The sequence below is a fragment of the Macrosteles quadrilineatus genome, unplaced genomic scaffold (genome assembly GCF_028750875.1).
Source record: "Macrosteles quadrilineatus isolate MER2022 unplaced genomic scaffold, UCM_ALF_1.0 Scaffold_2__2_contigs__length_208266976, whole genome shotgun sequence".
Taxonomy (NCBI): Eukaryota; Metazoa; Arthropoda; class Insecta; order Hemiptera; family Cicadellidae; genus Macrosteles; species Macrosteles quadrilineatus.
This window is the reverse complement of record NW_026542595.1, coordinates 194092911-194108976: the sequence shown is the minus strand read 5'-3', so window position 1 is coordinate 194108976 and position 16066 is coordinate 194092911. Positions and strand designations below refer to the sequence as shown.

The window sequence follows — 16066 nt, the reverse complement described above, 5'->3', positions numbered from 1 at the left end:
GAACAGTTAAACAAAACAAGGGATTCGAAAAACAAAACCAGTATAACAACAACAATAATGATAGCAGTCCATTAAGACCGAGTAAAACTTTAGTAAAAGAGGCAGAACAATCTTGATGAAAAAAAGATATGATGGCTTATTGTTTTTTTTTTCCTCCAACATGTTAATGTGTACCGATTATACTAATTTTTAAAAATGTACTATTTCGCTAGAAGGTGCAATCACGTAAAAACTTGTTTTTTGTATTTTTTTACCACGGAAAATGATCACCAAGTTAAAAAATACTGAATCTCCTGCCACGTCAATATTATCTTGAGCAAAATAATCATCACACCATTTCACTGACTATTAAAATTCAGGTTCTTATTATACTCTTTTGGTCAAATATTGAACTTTAATAGTAGATGTATTGATGTATTAGTGTATGCAGGAAACAAACTACATATGGAGTACTTACAGTCAGTACAGTTGTTTCAAATTTTCCAAATTAATCATTTTAATGGCCTACAAAAAATAAGAAATAAGCTGTACAAAAGTACTGCATTATTTATTAATGTAATTTCATGTTTTTACTTTAATTCCAAATTATAATTTTAAATTTATAATTGTTTTAGTATTTGAACAATACAAATACATTCTTAAATGCTAGTATGGATATTTAATAACTATTACGTGGGCATATTTCAAAATATATCTTCTACCCACGCAAAACGATTAAGGAAAGCAATCGATACATAAAGCGAGCCTTGAAATTTAATTTTATGAAATAAGGTAAGTAAAATAAGAGGAATGTTATTCTGTGTAGTTTGTGGGACGTGTATTATGAGAGCAAGCTTTGCCGGTGGCCGGACTTGGCCACAAATTAATTGAAGGATCGCCTGTCAAACTTGATGGAAGTAATTGAAATGGACGACGCGCTTCAGTGGTCATTTCACTAGAATATGAATGGGAAAATCTATACGCTATAGCAGACTAAACGTAAAATTGGTCACCCTAATTTGATAAAATAAAATCACCATAGCAAACTAAGTGAATTGTGGACTTATGCAGCTTCAGTTAAAACCCACTGGAAATAATATAACGTAAGATAATTCAATTTTTGTGTATTTATCTCCTTCATAGTTTTATCTTTCTTTGTTATTTTTACAGTACTACGCAGATACAGCATATTTTGGTACCCGATATCAAATAGATAAACGTTAGGTCCAGGTCGTGTGGGTTAATGTTTCTTAAATTTATATTGCAAGAAAATCACCCTTATGTAGTGTGTATTGTCACTTAAATATGATACTTTAAAGTTTAAATTATAGTTCTGAGGACTGATATGAATATTAACTTGGAACTGTTTAAATATCTATTATTTATTTATTTTAAATTAATTTTGGTTGTGGTTAGGTTTACTACACATAAAATTATTACAGACATTTACATTTTCAATATCAATGCATTTTCTCACAGTTTTTACCAATCATGGTGGCAAATGTCTGCAATAATTCTTTAAGAAATTTCATGTACTCTTAGCGCACGTGACTAATAAATGTGTTATTAAGTTCTACTGCAGCTTACATAATATAATATTATTATAGGCCTAATTTGTACTTATAATGTACATTTTAACTTCATCTGGGTAATTAATTGAATAAAATCTCCCCTAATAATCATAAGTTTGCCGATTAAATCTTCGGAATATCCCGGACCTCTTTAACTCATCAGTCCTCGGTCGTTGGGCTTTTAATAACTATGGTTTTTAATGATGAAACCACCGATATGAGCTGTCATTTCATTATTTTCAACTTTGATTCTCCACTTAAATACTGTAATATTTCGGCGTTTTATCATTATAAGCTAATTGCATTTTTTTCATCTGGCTTAATATTTTTTGTTGATCTAAGAATAAAAACATGCTTAACCAGGTAGAAATTTATTGTTGAATTTGAAATGTGAGAAAATCAATATTACATTCCAATTAATCAAGCTTTCAGATTTTTTTCTTCGATTGCAATTGAATGTTTCGATGGGGAATTTATTTTGAACCATAAAAAATACAATTTCTGAGGTACACTGAAGTGTCAGGTGGTTTTCTCGGGGGAAATTAGGTTTCACTTGTCCTCTGTCTCCTTTTCTCAAACGGTATTAGTGGTCTGGATGGCTGCCTACTTCACCCAATCTACATACTTAAGTGTAGGATTATTTAGAAAGTGTTTTATTAGTGTGAAGTTGGTTGGATATTTATTTTATTTAATACAATTCATATTAAAATAATACACCCGGTTACTTTTTATACAGTATAGTAGTTTTTATTTACCCAATGGCACTTTTTAGCACATGCAAAGGAACAAGTATTATCTTGTCTGTGGTATTACCAAACATTTTTTTGTTTTTGAAATATCAAACAATGTTAAACAATTGTTGAATATGAATAGTTGTAAACTATTATTAAAATTACAATGTTGAAACTCATTATACGATTATTTACCTAGAATCGATTTGTTTTATTATGTTTAACACGTCTTTTTTAAACCGTAACTGAAATTCTAGATTTTATGTAAGCAAAATACATAGTAAAAACATTTCTGCTCTTGGATGATCTATAAACAATGGCAGCAATATGTCTCACAAATAAAAATGCATTTCTAAACCAAATTCTACCAAACTTTTTTGGTGTTTTTTAATTCTATAATTAAGTTTTTTATGAAATTATGAATATAGTATTGATTCTAGTTATTTAAAGCAACGATTATATACTGCATTTAGTCATCACGTTCATGTTTTAGTTAATGTAAATGCCACGCTGTACCAGTCTGGGTTTATGCATTATACATTTATTTTACATAAAAAATAAAACAAAAACAAAGAAACAGGTACACATTAAAGGGATAACTATTTTTAAGATTACATTTTATATGGCTGACCTTTTTTAATGCAATCTGTGTGTACATTGTGTGTACCAAATTTAGGTTGTTCAATGCTCCACAGTACCTCATATTATGTGACAAAGTCACTTCTGGGACGATAGGGACCCTAACATACAGGGACTGCGAGGGCGATGAAGCAGTACAGATGTGATAAGCCGTAGGGTGTCCCCTTCTGTGATAATACTCTGGCAATTCTCGTTATTTTGGCTCATCAATTGAATTTCACTTAGACATGAGTTAGGCTCATTTTGCAATTTTTTTTTTTATAGCTTATCATGCTAAATTGTGAATGTCGAGGTTCATGTGGTGATTTTAGTTTTTTTTCTGTAAAGGTTCACTCATTACAGTTAAATTTTAATTATATTTTTGATCTTGCAACTTTTAGTCTTCATAATTATTGTGGGTAAGACATATGAATAAAAAAAATCGAGGCTGATGAGCCTGAACTTTTTTTAAGCTATCAAGGGATAGTTTAAATCGCGAATGACATTTTGTATAAGTTAAAATTCAGTAACACTTATTAGCATTATAGTCAATTTGAGCAGAAAGGAAAGCCTTAGGTTGTTCCCTTCTGTGATATTACTCTGACAATTCTCGTTATTTTGGCTTATCAATTGAATTTCACTTAGCCATGAGTTTGACTCCTTTTGAAATTTTGTTTAATATCATGCTAAATTGTGAATGTCGAGGTTCATGTGGTGATTTTAGTTTTTTTCTGTAAATATTTACCCATTAATAAATTTAAGTTACATTTTAATTATATTTTTTATCTTGCAACTTTTAGTCATCATAATTATGTCGGGTAAGACATATGAATAAAAAATAAAATGAGGCCGATGAGCTTGAACATTTTTCAAGCTATCAATGGATAGTTTAAATAGCGATATGAACAGATGTAAATTCAGTAACACTTAAAAGCATTTATAATAGTCAATTTGATCAGAAAGCCTTCATAACATATTTGAAACCATAAGCATGGATAAGTCAAGGTTCTATTTTTTTTTACTCAATATATTCCTTTATTTTATAAGAAGCCACTACAATGCGCTGTTTAAGGCATTATTTGGTTACTTTTACATCGGTTAATGTTTCCATATTTTACATATGCTAGCATAAGTCTTGAACTGGACGTAGGTCAAGACCTTTGAGGTTGATTCTGAAATCGATATTTGTATATGCTATGCAGTATGTGTTAAACATAAACGAACATATTATAGCTAACTAATTATATGGGAACCTTTTTCCCGCTTAATGCATAGTTATAACTAGAGAGTTTCCACTGTTTATGTAAAATATACGATACACGTATAATATATGCAATGTAAGCAAATCCGTAGATATCTAGTTCGAAAAATGAAACCAAGGTGTAACAAATGCTTTGCACGAATTTAAGCAATTAGTAGTCTATGGGTTACGTGTTTCCTTAGAGCGAATACTGATTTAACCATAAACAAGCAAATGTTATATTTGAGACAGTTGACAAAATTGTTATCTTTTTAATCCTTTAAACTACACGAAACATGTTCCCATCTATGTTCAATTCTGTGGGTCAAAATTTTTGTATTAAAACACTTAATATACATCTAAGCCATTATTATGTGTATTCTGTTCCCCAACGTAAATGGCAGCTCAAACTAAAACTGTTGTAGTTACTTTTCTCATAAACCACCCGTTTAGTGTGAATAATCTTATCAAACCTAAATATTGATAATTTTAACCAAACAGTATATAAATATATCTCTACAACATAACCAGAATCAATTGATTACATAATGAATAATATATGCTGGTTTTCCCAACCATTGGCATAACCTAGTTATACAATTTTACATTTAGACAAATTTAACTACATGTAAAATAATAAATACGTGCAATGGTGAAACTATCTGCATAATAAACTTACCTAATACATTGGCTGTGTATCATATTATATGTTTGTTATTTATCGTAATATCAATTAAGATCGATTAAACACAATTTTTGCAAACTCGTCAACACGCCAATACAAACAGCAGGGAATATAATGCGGATTGATTTATTTTCAAAACCCTCCCCTTAACCCACTTATGAGTTGTGAATTTCTTTTGTAATACTACATTTTAAGGAACAAAAAGCCAATATAAGTTGGATTTTTTATCCAACAAGCGCGTTTGAAAACTATTATTTCATTTTCAGGCTGTGGTTGTGTAATAAAATATCTCCAATATAAGTTATGTACATTTTAATCAATTGAACCCTACATATATATATAAAATTGATTTTTTTTTGTAGATCTGCATAGACATTGCTGGAAGGTTGGGCGAGGTCATGGGAGGAGTTTAGTGTCGCAGCAACAAGAAGAAGGTCGAGAAATAGTTGAGGCCACAGCTGGGGCGTGTCTTCCTAGGGGGGGGGGGGGTCGACGCAAGCCCGTAGCGCCCCGACGCCGGTATATCGCAACATCCCCGCGCCAGTACCGTCGCGACGTCTCAGGGGCTACGTCACGTCGCTCTGTAAACAGGATTACGTATTTGGATACCGTCACTTTAGGTAAGTTGAGAAATATTTTTTGAAATATTGGCAAAGAGTTCCTCGTGGGTATATGAGTCAAAGGTTCGTAGGATATTTTTTAGGTGGACACCCACTTTGTGACTAACTAGTTTGGATTAGTTTTATTGATTACTAGTGTACCGGTTGCTCGAATTCGAGCAATTGCTAAATATTACAGGCGTTTTTTTTTTAAACGAATAACTATTAAATCATCCAGGCTCTCGCTTTTTTTCCATTGTAATATTTACGACAACTCAAAGTCAAATAGTAAATTATTTCATTTCAATCAAGCCAGTAAATGTTTGTAGCAAAATGTTAAATTAGCAAACTTATTGACTGTTTACAATCAACATATGTTCTTATTCTCACTTTTAATTTCTGACAGTTGAAGTTTCGTAACAATTTTGGTTTCCCATGTTAATCTTATGGAGAAATACGAAACTTTAAAGGGTCCCACGGCCTCACTCTCTAATTATTTCCCTAAAAAGAAAGTTTCCTGCACAACTTCACGTTACGCTCTTTCCAATGACACCAAAAACATGTCAATCGTTTCAGTAGTTTCGGAGGAGTAATTGTCACAAAAAACCTGCTTGCGTATTAAATAAGTATAGATAGATAAGTTTAAAAAAAAAAACATGTGGGTTATTGCGGGCATTTTCATCACAGTGGTGAAAAATACACAACGTTTTGGGATCTGGAATCTAATCCTCAGGTGATAAACTAACACATTAGGCTAACAACTAACAATACACAAAATCCCAACCTAAGTTGGAATACAATACAGAGAGCAATGGTGAAGTATATGCACTGTATAGCAGTCAAGTCATAAAACAACAACAATTACCAAGAAGAAATTAAAGGACATATGTATTGCATTAAACTTATTATGATCTCGTATTCTACATACACTTATGCAAACCATTTTTTTAAATTGGGTATTATACTTTTAACATATGTTAAGAATATTAACCCATGGTTCTAATTTCAAATGACAAAAAATTCTAGTAAAGCTATTTTGCTAACTAATATTTTAGCCTCAAACTATTTATATTTACCATACTTTTAGTAAGAATTGTTCTTAAATGCCTGAAAACATCGAAATTTGTTTAAATATTGTTAAGAATGTTAATAACGAGAAACGTTCCGATAAGTTACGCATCTTTTCGCGAAGTTTAAGCATTTATGAATGTTATAAAATAACAATATAAGAAAGATGTATCGATATAATATGAGTCGTGTCAGCCAACAGTATACATAATAAAAACAAACTCTAAAAGTATTTGTAGTTTTATTCGTTTAGATAATTAAAACATATATTTATTTCCAAATTATTTAAATTTTATTATTTACAAAGTGTTGTGACACTCAAAAAGACGATTAAAACCATAACATATATCGTATTAATAAAGAAAATTATGGCAGTAAAAGTAAAACTCCAGAAATTTTTTTAAACGGCATGAATAGAAATAAATTCAACATAAGAAACAAAAAAATTATGTTTGTAAACCCTTGAAGAACTTTAAAAAACTTTTGAATAAATATTAAATATGTTTTTATTTAAAATAATATTACAAGGAGTCTATTGAGTCTTAGTTTAAGGTTTAATATAAATTAAAAATCTAAATTTTCAATTTAAAGAGTCTTAGTTATTTTTTAACGGTTAAATAACACTTAAACGACCGTCGCGTTAAAAGTAATCTTTCTATCTGTTTTACAACTATGCTTGCCGTTTATTGCAAAGATTTAACATTTACTGTATGCATAAGCTAGTAAAGTCCATTATTATTCTTTTTTGTATTTTTCAGTCATAATAATTCGTCACAGTAAACTTTCTTTATCTAAAAGATGCTTACCACTTTGACTTGTACAATTAAGTTCAAAAATTGTATACAATAAACAATCCAAATAATATTAATTAACATGTTAATATTACAAAACTGATGTAAAACTTATCAACACCACAAAAGAAATTCAGAAGTAATTAATACTAACCCGTTACTTTAAACTGCATAATCTGCTGTGTGTTTGAATAATGTGTGTTTTATATCTACATAGCGGAATTCAAAAATACCGTGAAAACTAAACATAAATTCCATTCGTAACACATACCACCAAATGAATAATCAGTTAGCGCTGAAGTGATATTGAAAAACTTCATTATGGTAATGTAAAGTGTGAAATCATAGCACGAACGTGTTGGAGAAGTGTGCGTGTGTTTGTGCGTGCGTGAGCAGGGCGTTGCTAACTATATAACAAGGTTAACTCTCGAGTCACTTCAACTTGAGGGAATCAACAGTTTGTAACGCGGGGTCGACACGAAATACTTCCCCTCAGTATACACCTCTGTAGGTTTACTTAAAAATTGCATAATATACTTATTGTTGGGGGAAAACTGTGATGATAAATTTATTACATCCATAAAAAATGAGTGAAGCGTCTATGAAAATTATTCTGGTAGAGTGCATTTTGTTATTGGTGAAATGTTTGAGATAGGTCTAAAATCTCAAAAAAGGTGGGTGATTAAGGTCTTAAAAAGCTGCTTGAATAGATTCAAAAGTTATTTTGTAAATTTTACGTATAAAGAACATTAAAGTACATTATAACCATTAAATAAGGGCTGGTTTTGTTATTTGAAGACCAATAATGTTATTTGAAACTATTAAGTTGTGTTGTGAAACTATAATACTGGCCAAAATATCCTGGTTCGGTTAAATATTTTTTATTCAGCCATATTGTTATTGTAAATTAATTGTTCACGTCATTTTTTTGCTTAAAATGCCGTTAGGTATTTTTTCACGCATTTTTGCTTCGAGGTTGTATGCAAAAATATTTAGAGCCATTTTTACTGTATTTAACTCATGTATTACTAAAAAAACTAGAATAAAATTAATAAATACCCTCCTCCCAGCAGCTAACCTGCAGACTAAGCGATTTCCTATTTTCCTAGTTGGATTTTGACTTTTTAATCATTATAATATTTACTGCTACAGGGAAGGTATTAAGTATGTTTTTTATTTGGAAGTTAATAGCTTAGTACTGAATAAACAAAACACTTGATCAAAATATATTCATAAACAATCAAACTACAACAGTGTATTTATTAGAGAATCATGGGATTTTAGATTCACAGTTTATGTCGGTATTTCAATCATTATACTTTGAACAACTTTCAATATGACATATATTTTTTAAGCTAGAAAAATGGTTCAGAAATAAGTTGTAAAATAATATACAGTATTAGGAGGTCAAAACTGGATAACCCAAAATCCCTATTAAACCCGTCCGCATAACCCAGTCATGCATATTGCTTATACGCCAACTCATTCTAATAAATGTAGTTTTACGCGGTTGCAATGTCATTGAAATCGGATCAGATTTACTTGAGTTATAATACTAATGGCCTTCCATATAAATTTGAATCAATATAGTGTTTGACTTCTGGGGACTAAAAACTAAAAAGTAAATCGGTCTTCAGTCATAGACTTACAATGAGACTTTCTGTAATAGTCCGATATGAGAACTCCACTAAAACCGGTTTAAACTTTATTTGGATTAAATATTTAAGATAAAAGAAATTGTATAATACTGTATGCATATACAGGGTAGCTTAAAAGTAACTTGCACCCCCCCTAACCTTTTCAACAATTTGAGATTTTTTAAATCAAACCAATTTAAAATATCTCAAATGGTTGAAAAGTTAAGGGGGGGTGCAAGTTACTTTTCAGCCACCCTGTATACATTATTTGTGTATACCTAAATATTACCTGAATATACGATGTGACCAGCAGCTATTTTTTATACAATTTCAACAGGCTTTTAATTTATTATCAATATCTTCAAAATTGAATTTGACAAAGAAAGATATTAGACATATATCTTTTACTCACTGAAATTTTAATAGTGAGTTTCAATCAATTTGTTTGTTTTGGCAAGTTAAATTAATTTTAAAAGAATATAATTATTTAAGACTGAAGTAGGACTTACATTAAAAAATCTTTGTAGAATATAATAGCTGTATATTTTATAAAAATAAAAGGCTATTTATTTATCATTTTTACCATAACAAGGTTATGAAACAACGTCTCAATGTGTCTTTTATAATCCTAAAATATAGATCTCCTAAAATACCAGAATTCCATTTGGATCAAGTCCAATTGCAATGCATATGGACTAAACCGTGTTAGAAAAAGGCTTAATTTACTGTAATTATTGAATAATCTTAACTCCTTTATGATGGCAGATCTATGAAGTTCACAAAATACTATTTAACTGTTATCTGTGAATTTTAAATTCCTAAATAATAAAATAATAATGAAAACAATATAAGAATATTTTTTGTTACAGTATTTGTACACTCATTTCGTTTTTCAATTTACTTAAGACAATTCAATAACAAAATTATTTACTAACCAAACAACTTTTGTTTTTATTCAAACAACAAACTATAAGGCTACTTCAACCGTATTTAACATCTAACGTAGGGGGTAAACAAAGGTTCATTAAATTGAAACTAAACAAACACACGAAGGCGTTTCATCTTGTTTTACAAACAACATTAAACGAGAAACAAAGCCAAACAAACTCCATCTTGCGATGTGAGTGGATATGGGGCTTCAAAGGAAATGGAGCAAAATGCATTAGGATTCTTCCTTTACAAAGGGCGCACCTATGAGGCCAAAGAGCCGCCTATAGGGTGGATCTTGATGTAACTCCATTGACCCTTTGACGTCTAAAGACCGTCTGGAGATTAAATCATCCGAGTAGATGGGCTAAAGGAACCTTGAGTAGAATGGGGCGATCAACATTTATGAAATTCCTGACAGAGTCACCTTGTAAATTGTAAACGTGCAAATGATTTGAATTAGGTTAGAGGTTCTAACCAAACCTTATTTCGATGATATCATACTTATTATCGTTGTTAAGATTTCGTATAAGTTTTTTAGGATAAAATTGTATTGAGGTTAATATTTTGTGTTTGGAAAACATTTTTTAACTTTCAAAACCTTTTAACAGCATGCATTTTTCTTTGACCCAATTTATTTAACATGTTCACTTTGCTAGCCACTAATTTAATATAGTTAAATTTGTAATATCAAAAGAAAACTACAACTACCGATATCCTAAAAACAAACTGTATTCAGAAACTGATATTTGTAAACTGCAACACTGTAAAAATTGTAACAAATTTGAGCAATGTCATGTGCTTATTTTGTCGGATTTTCTCATTTAGTACAAGAATCATTAAGGGTTTGAAAAACTTACCTTATGCAATGAGAAGAGTGTATTGTTAGGAATTAATAAATACTTAACACAAAAAACATATAAAACGAATAAACGTTTCTCTTTACTATACTAAATACAAGTTAAAAATAAACGTTATTTGTTCAATTTTAATTAGTAATCGTATTTAGCTAACGCCACAGATTGTGGAAATGGTTAAAGCCTACAACCTGAGAACTTAAAAAAAAACTGATGTTGTAGGCTGGACCACTATTGAAATTAGTTTATCTATTGTAACATTTGGCACAGGTGTAAAATGTACGCAAAATCTTATTTTAACAAGTATGTTCATTCCAGAATGACCTGTCTAGCAATCAGGAAAATAAGGAAATAATTAATTAAAACCCTAATAATTAGATACCCACGGAAATACTTCCCCAACTAAGTTGCTACCAAACCTACCATTGTTTTAATAGGACTATAATGTGAGTCGGTGGCTCAGTTGGTAGCGTCGCGGACTTCGGGCCCAAGGCAGCAATGTCGTGGGTTCGGATCCTGGTCACTGCCACTAAAATTTATCAGTACAGTTCACCTTTGTACTGTACCGGCTCACTCCTTGCTTTGGTGTTAACGATCCACGCACGGGCGGTTAGTCTATGTGGACGGGCAAATGCAAAGTTAAAAGAGGCCGCCAAACTCTTGAAAAAAAAAAAAACTTGTATTTCACCCATTTAAATGTGTTAACAGATAACATTAGAAAACCAAGCCTAGCATGCCTCTAAAAGTGACGATAGTGGGATTCAATGTAAAATAACAACCAGCCCCAGTATTTTGGTAGAAAAAATAAACATTTTAGCCCATTTATAGCCCATATTAATTAAGCATATATCAAGTAAAATTATATTTATATATCTACTTTTAAAATGTAGGTTTACATCATTAACGGTGAATCGGCCGCCACAGAGGACACAGGGAAATTATGGCGTGAGTTCGGCTTATCTAATATTGTTCAAATACATAATCCCAGACGTACCTTTTAACCGTTTATTATATTGAATCGTATTTAAAATACCGATAACAGCAGAAGAGGTGTTTCTTTTATTCACACCCTTCCCTCCCAAAATGCTGAGTTAAACATGTGCGTTGTCTCATCTCTAGATATGACTCAGAGAATCCCCATTGTTAGGAAAGACAGTTATCTCCCGAGAGGAATGTATATTAAGAAATTCCGATCTCAGTACCATTGTAATGTCAAAACCTCTCTCTCAGGATCCCCCATCTCTCTTGGACGCGGCCGTTCTCTCTTTAATAATTGAACATTTTGGCTCTGGATGTGATCTTGAAAAAGAACTGCTAAATTTGAAAACTTCCATTACAAATTAATATTCGTTTTAAGGGCTGCGTTTCATCTTTGTATTTTTTTTTTTTAGTGGAAACTTTAGAAGTTATAAATAGCACAAAATATAAATAGTATTTTTATATGGCGTAGTTTCAAAACTATTATGTGTTGCTAAGCTATAGAAAATGGATTGAAATCCATATTATTAACATGTTAACGTTATTATGTACTTAAACTGGAGTATAATATTTTTATCTCGTTTAGTAAAAGATTTTAATGCAATATTATACGGGATGTCTTCAACACCAAATTATTTCTATTCATCTGGAATACTCATCAATTTTTAAATCATAACACAAAGTGTTAAATGTATCTTTTAACAGTATTATTACAAAACTGCCTTTGTTCATTGTGTTTTAATTTATAATAGTAATAAATAGATATAAATTGTGTTTTTAGATATAAATAGTACTAGATTGTTTGTATGCATACATCATACCTACTCATCTTCCATACCACCCTTACTAAAGAATTAGCTTCATAAATTAGATTGCAGTTTTAAATTGTGCTTTTCAGAATAAAATTATAGGAACCATTACTCAACCAACTTACATATTTAAAGAGTTAATCATTTCTTTCTTAGATATAAAATAATAGATATTTATAAGTGATGTATTAAGTTTTGCGGATAGACCAACAGAAAAAAGGATAGTTGCCGATCAAACTGTTTTTAAAGATTCGTAGATTTTATGAATTTTAAACTATGGTCCTTTAAATAACCTAATAATTTACTGCTAGATAAAATTCGATAATATTTTACCAATGCAATAATTAAAACAAAGTATTGGTTCTGTGAAATTATTACCTCGATTGTAAGTAAAGAAGAAAATACATTTTAAAACTCGGTGAGTCGTTTTAAACTAACATTGTGATTAAATGCAGTATGTTATATTATTTACCATACGTTTGTGTTTCATTTTGGGGAAAAGAAATAAAAGAAGTATCTTTTATTTCGGTGCTGCATATTATAATGTTTGTTATGCTATTATCGAACTATCCCACTACGATTGATGTAAGTACATTATCCGAATTTCGAGAAATTAAAAAAATATTCAACGTCTAACTCGTTGAAATTAGTTGCAATTCAGTTATTCAGAAATAAATTCACTTAAGTTGGATATTTGAGATAATAATTAGCTTAGACGTTGCTTATTGTGTCATTCCCACTCCTTAATATGATATAAAGATATACTTGTATATTTAATTATATGAGGAAGTTTATATTGTATGCAAATACAATCATAAGATGACAATAAAGATTTTCCTTGATAGTATTCAGGAAAATGCGACGAAGCAAAACCACAATAAATATGTAAAATTCAATAACTAAATAACACAACAAAACCAACCAAACCTATAAATACCTTCAACTGTATGATCGTTTTAATCACTACTACACATTATCATTTCTCTGTACATTGGGATTGTTATTTTGTCCCAAAACTTCCCCCGTATGGTCGAATGGGGAAACAAGTATCGATCATGTAGTGGTAAATCTGTTTCTCTCTAAGATAAGCCCCAACTTCTCCCTATTAGAATCTCCCCTTCTTATAGGAAAGATAACGAAGAAATATCGACAACGTTATTGGATACGGCTGTTTCCGTCCCATGGCTTATTAGGTAGTTGATTAATATTGTTAAAGTGCAATTGATGACTAAAGCTAAAATTTGGACAGTTTCTATTAAGAGGGAAACCCCAATGTTACAAGATCATTTAAGCTTCTTCAGGTTATTAAACCATAATATGGTAAAACCATTTCAGGTTGAAATGTTATATTTGACCCGGTGTGGAACGCCAATATATGGTAAAAATTTTGAACAAATTTGAATCATTTTGTCAACAGCACCTAAAATGTAAGCAGCATAATTTATGTACAATATTTAGCGGAATATTTTTGAAAATAACAAAAGAATCTTTTAAATTTGATTCTAAAAATATAATACAATAGGTTATACATGTTTACAAACAAAACTTGATAAATTAATACAAAAAAGATCTTTTTGTTTTCTGTAGTACAAATGCGTAAGCAGTTTAATTATTAAATAACACTGGTAAAATAAACACTGTATGTTAAAAGTATAATTTAACTTGTTTTAACCACTCCTGGAGTTAATAGTGACATTGTACCTCTCTGCGTTTGTAGAATAAAATAGTGACCTGTGGTATTTAATATATTGTGTGTTATTATCTATGTATTTATAAATCACTGTACATTTATGGGGAACTAGAGTACTTGAATTAACGTTTTATAATTTAGGTCATACAGTAAAACATAACAAGCATTCAGTATGATAATATTTTTGTTGGGCATCACTCACCTTATTGAAGTCACGAGAACGTAGTCCTTGTCATGTCACAATCATACACAGTTCATTGCACATAAAAATATACAAAAATAAAAATAAAAATAAATCCAAATTTAAAATATCAGACAAAAGTTCTCAACACCGACGTTTCGCCGCACCAAAATCAACGTGCGGCGTTTTCAAGGTTATTCCTCTTCTCACGCAATCGTTGTGAGCGCCTAACCACGACTCGTGGTTAGGAGTCGTGGTTAGGCGCTCACAACGATTGCGTGAGAAGAGGAATAACCTTGAAAACGCCGCACGTTGATTTTGGTGCGGCGAAACGTCGGTGTTGAGAACTTTTGTCTGATATTTTAAATTTGGATTTATTTTTATTTTTATTTTTGTATATTTTTATGTGCAATGAACTGTGTATGATTGTGACATGACAAGGACTACGTTCTCGTGACTTCAATAAGGTGAGTGATGCCCAACAAAAATATTATCATACTGAAGTATTGACCTCACCTAATATACCATGTCGTTTAAGAACATAACAAGCATTGTTGAATATGATAGTTTATGTTTATGTATTAGTTATTTTAAATGCGAAGCACTGTATGTCACATTTAAAGTTAAGTTCTTTAGACTAAATTCACAATAAAAGTGAACTGGTACTGGTTTATAAAACATAACAAAATACTTATTAAAACAATTTAGCTAAGTGGTAAAGAATTATATTACTAATGTCATATGATATTTATTTAAAGTGTGCAATGTAATATACATTTTCATTCCTATACAGCTAGTTAAGTATCTGTATCTATTATATTTCTCGGGTATTTATTTTTAATTTAATTCTATCCTCAGCCAATACAGAATCTAATACAAAACACGATGACATTACAAGCTCAGGGAATTTTAATATTGCGTCAAGAGTTTTTGTGGAATTTCTTCAAGTGCATTTATATTGAAATTCCTCACGCCATGCCCGTATTTTATTACTTACGTAGAAATACGTCTTAGGACGAAAAATGGGGAAAATTGCAATCACACTACAACTTTTATATTTGAAAATATTGTAACAGTTTCCCTCTAGGCTGTAATTTAGTCTCTTCAATCAAATTTTCTCAGAAATCGAATGATTATATTTTAATAATTAATTTTGAAGAAAAATTAATAATTGTTCAGGAATTAACCTTTCAACCCTCAAGAACAGTGTCGTATCAAAGATATTTCTATCTATAAAAACCTTTAAAATACAATTTCACAAGAAAAAAAAACTCATTTTATTATTGTAGTCTTAACTATTATAACCAAACGTTAGGGTAAATCTATTTAATATTGATGGTAAAAAGGCGTGCAAACTAAACTTTTCAAGTGAAAAATAATTCGTAGTCACACATGCGGTTACGAGCTAAGTGATCTACGTGATACTGCAATGGTAATTTTCCACCCTTGTGATTCAGTTTGAAACGACAATCACGCCTAAACTACTGCTAGGGTGACCAAGCAATTAACATCCCCTTGGGCAGAAGGGTCTGTTTTAACGGGGCGGACCGTCGGGATGGTAGACAAACTTTGGTACATTAGTCCCCTGTATAGTTAGGCACTGAAACACACATTGAAGCTGATTTTATAATAACACATGTAATTAACACGTTATTTATAGGTAAAATATGTTAACATTTTACAATATATATTTTCCAGTTGCGAT

General features: G+C 30.7%; 1 protein-coding gene across 1 annotated transcript in view; it reads left to right on the top strand.

Moving 5' to 3' along the window:
- The first annotated feature begins 5382 nt into the window (after positions 1-5382).
- The window catches only part of LOC128986489 (protein O-mannosyl-transferase TMTC2-like), a 46780-nt gene continuing 36096 nt past the window's right edge, over positions 5383-16066 (top strand). The window contains exon 1 of the mRNA XM_054406892.1: positions 5383-5444. The gene's annotated coding sequence lies outside the window, so the exon portion shown is untranslated. The remainder of the gene's footprint in view (positions 5445-16066) is intronic.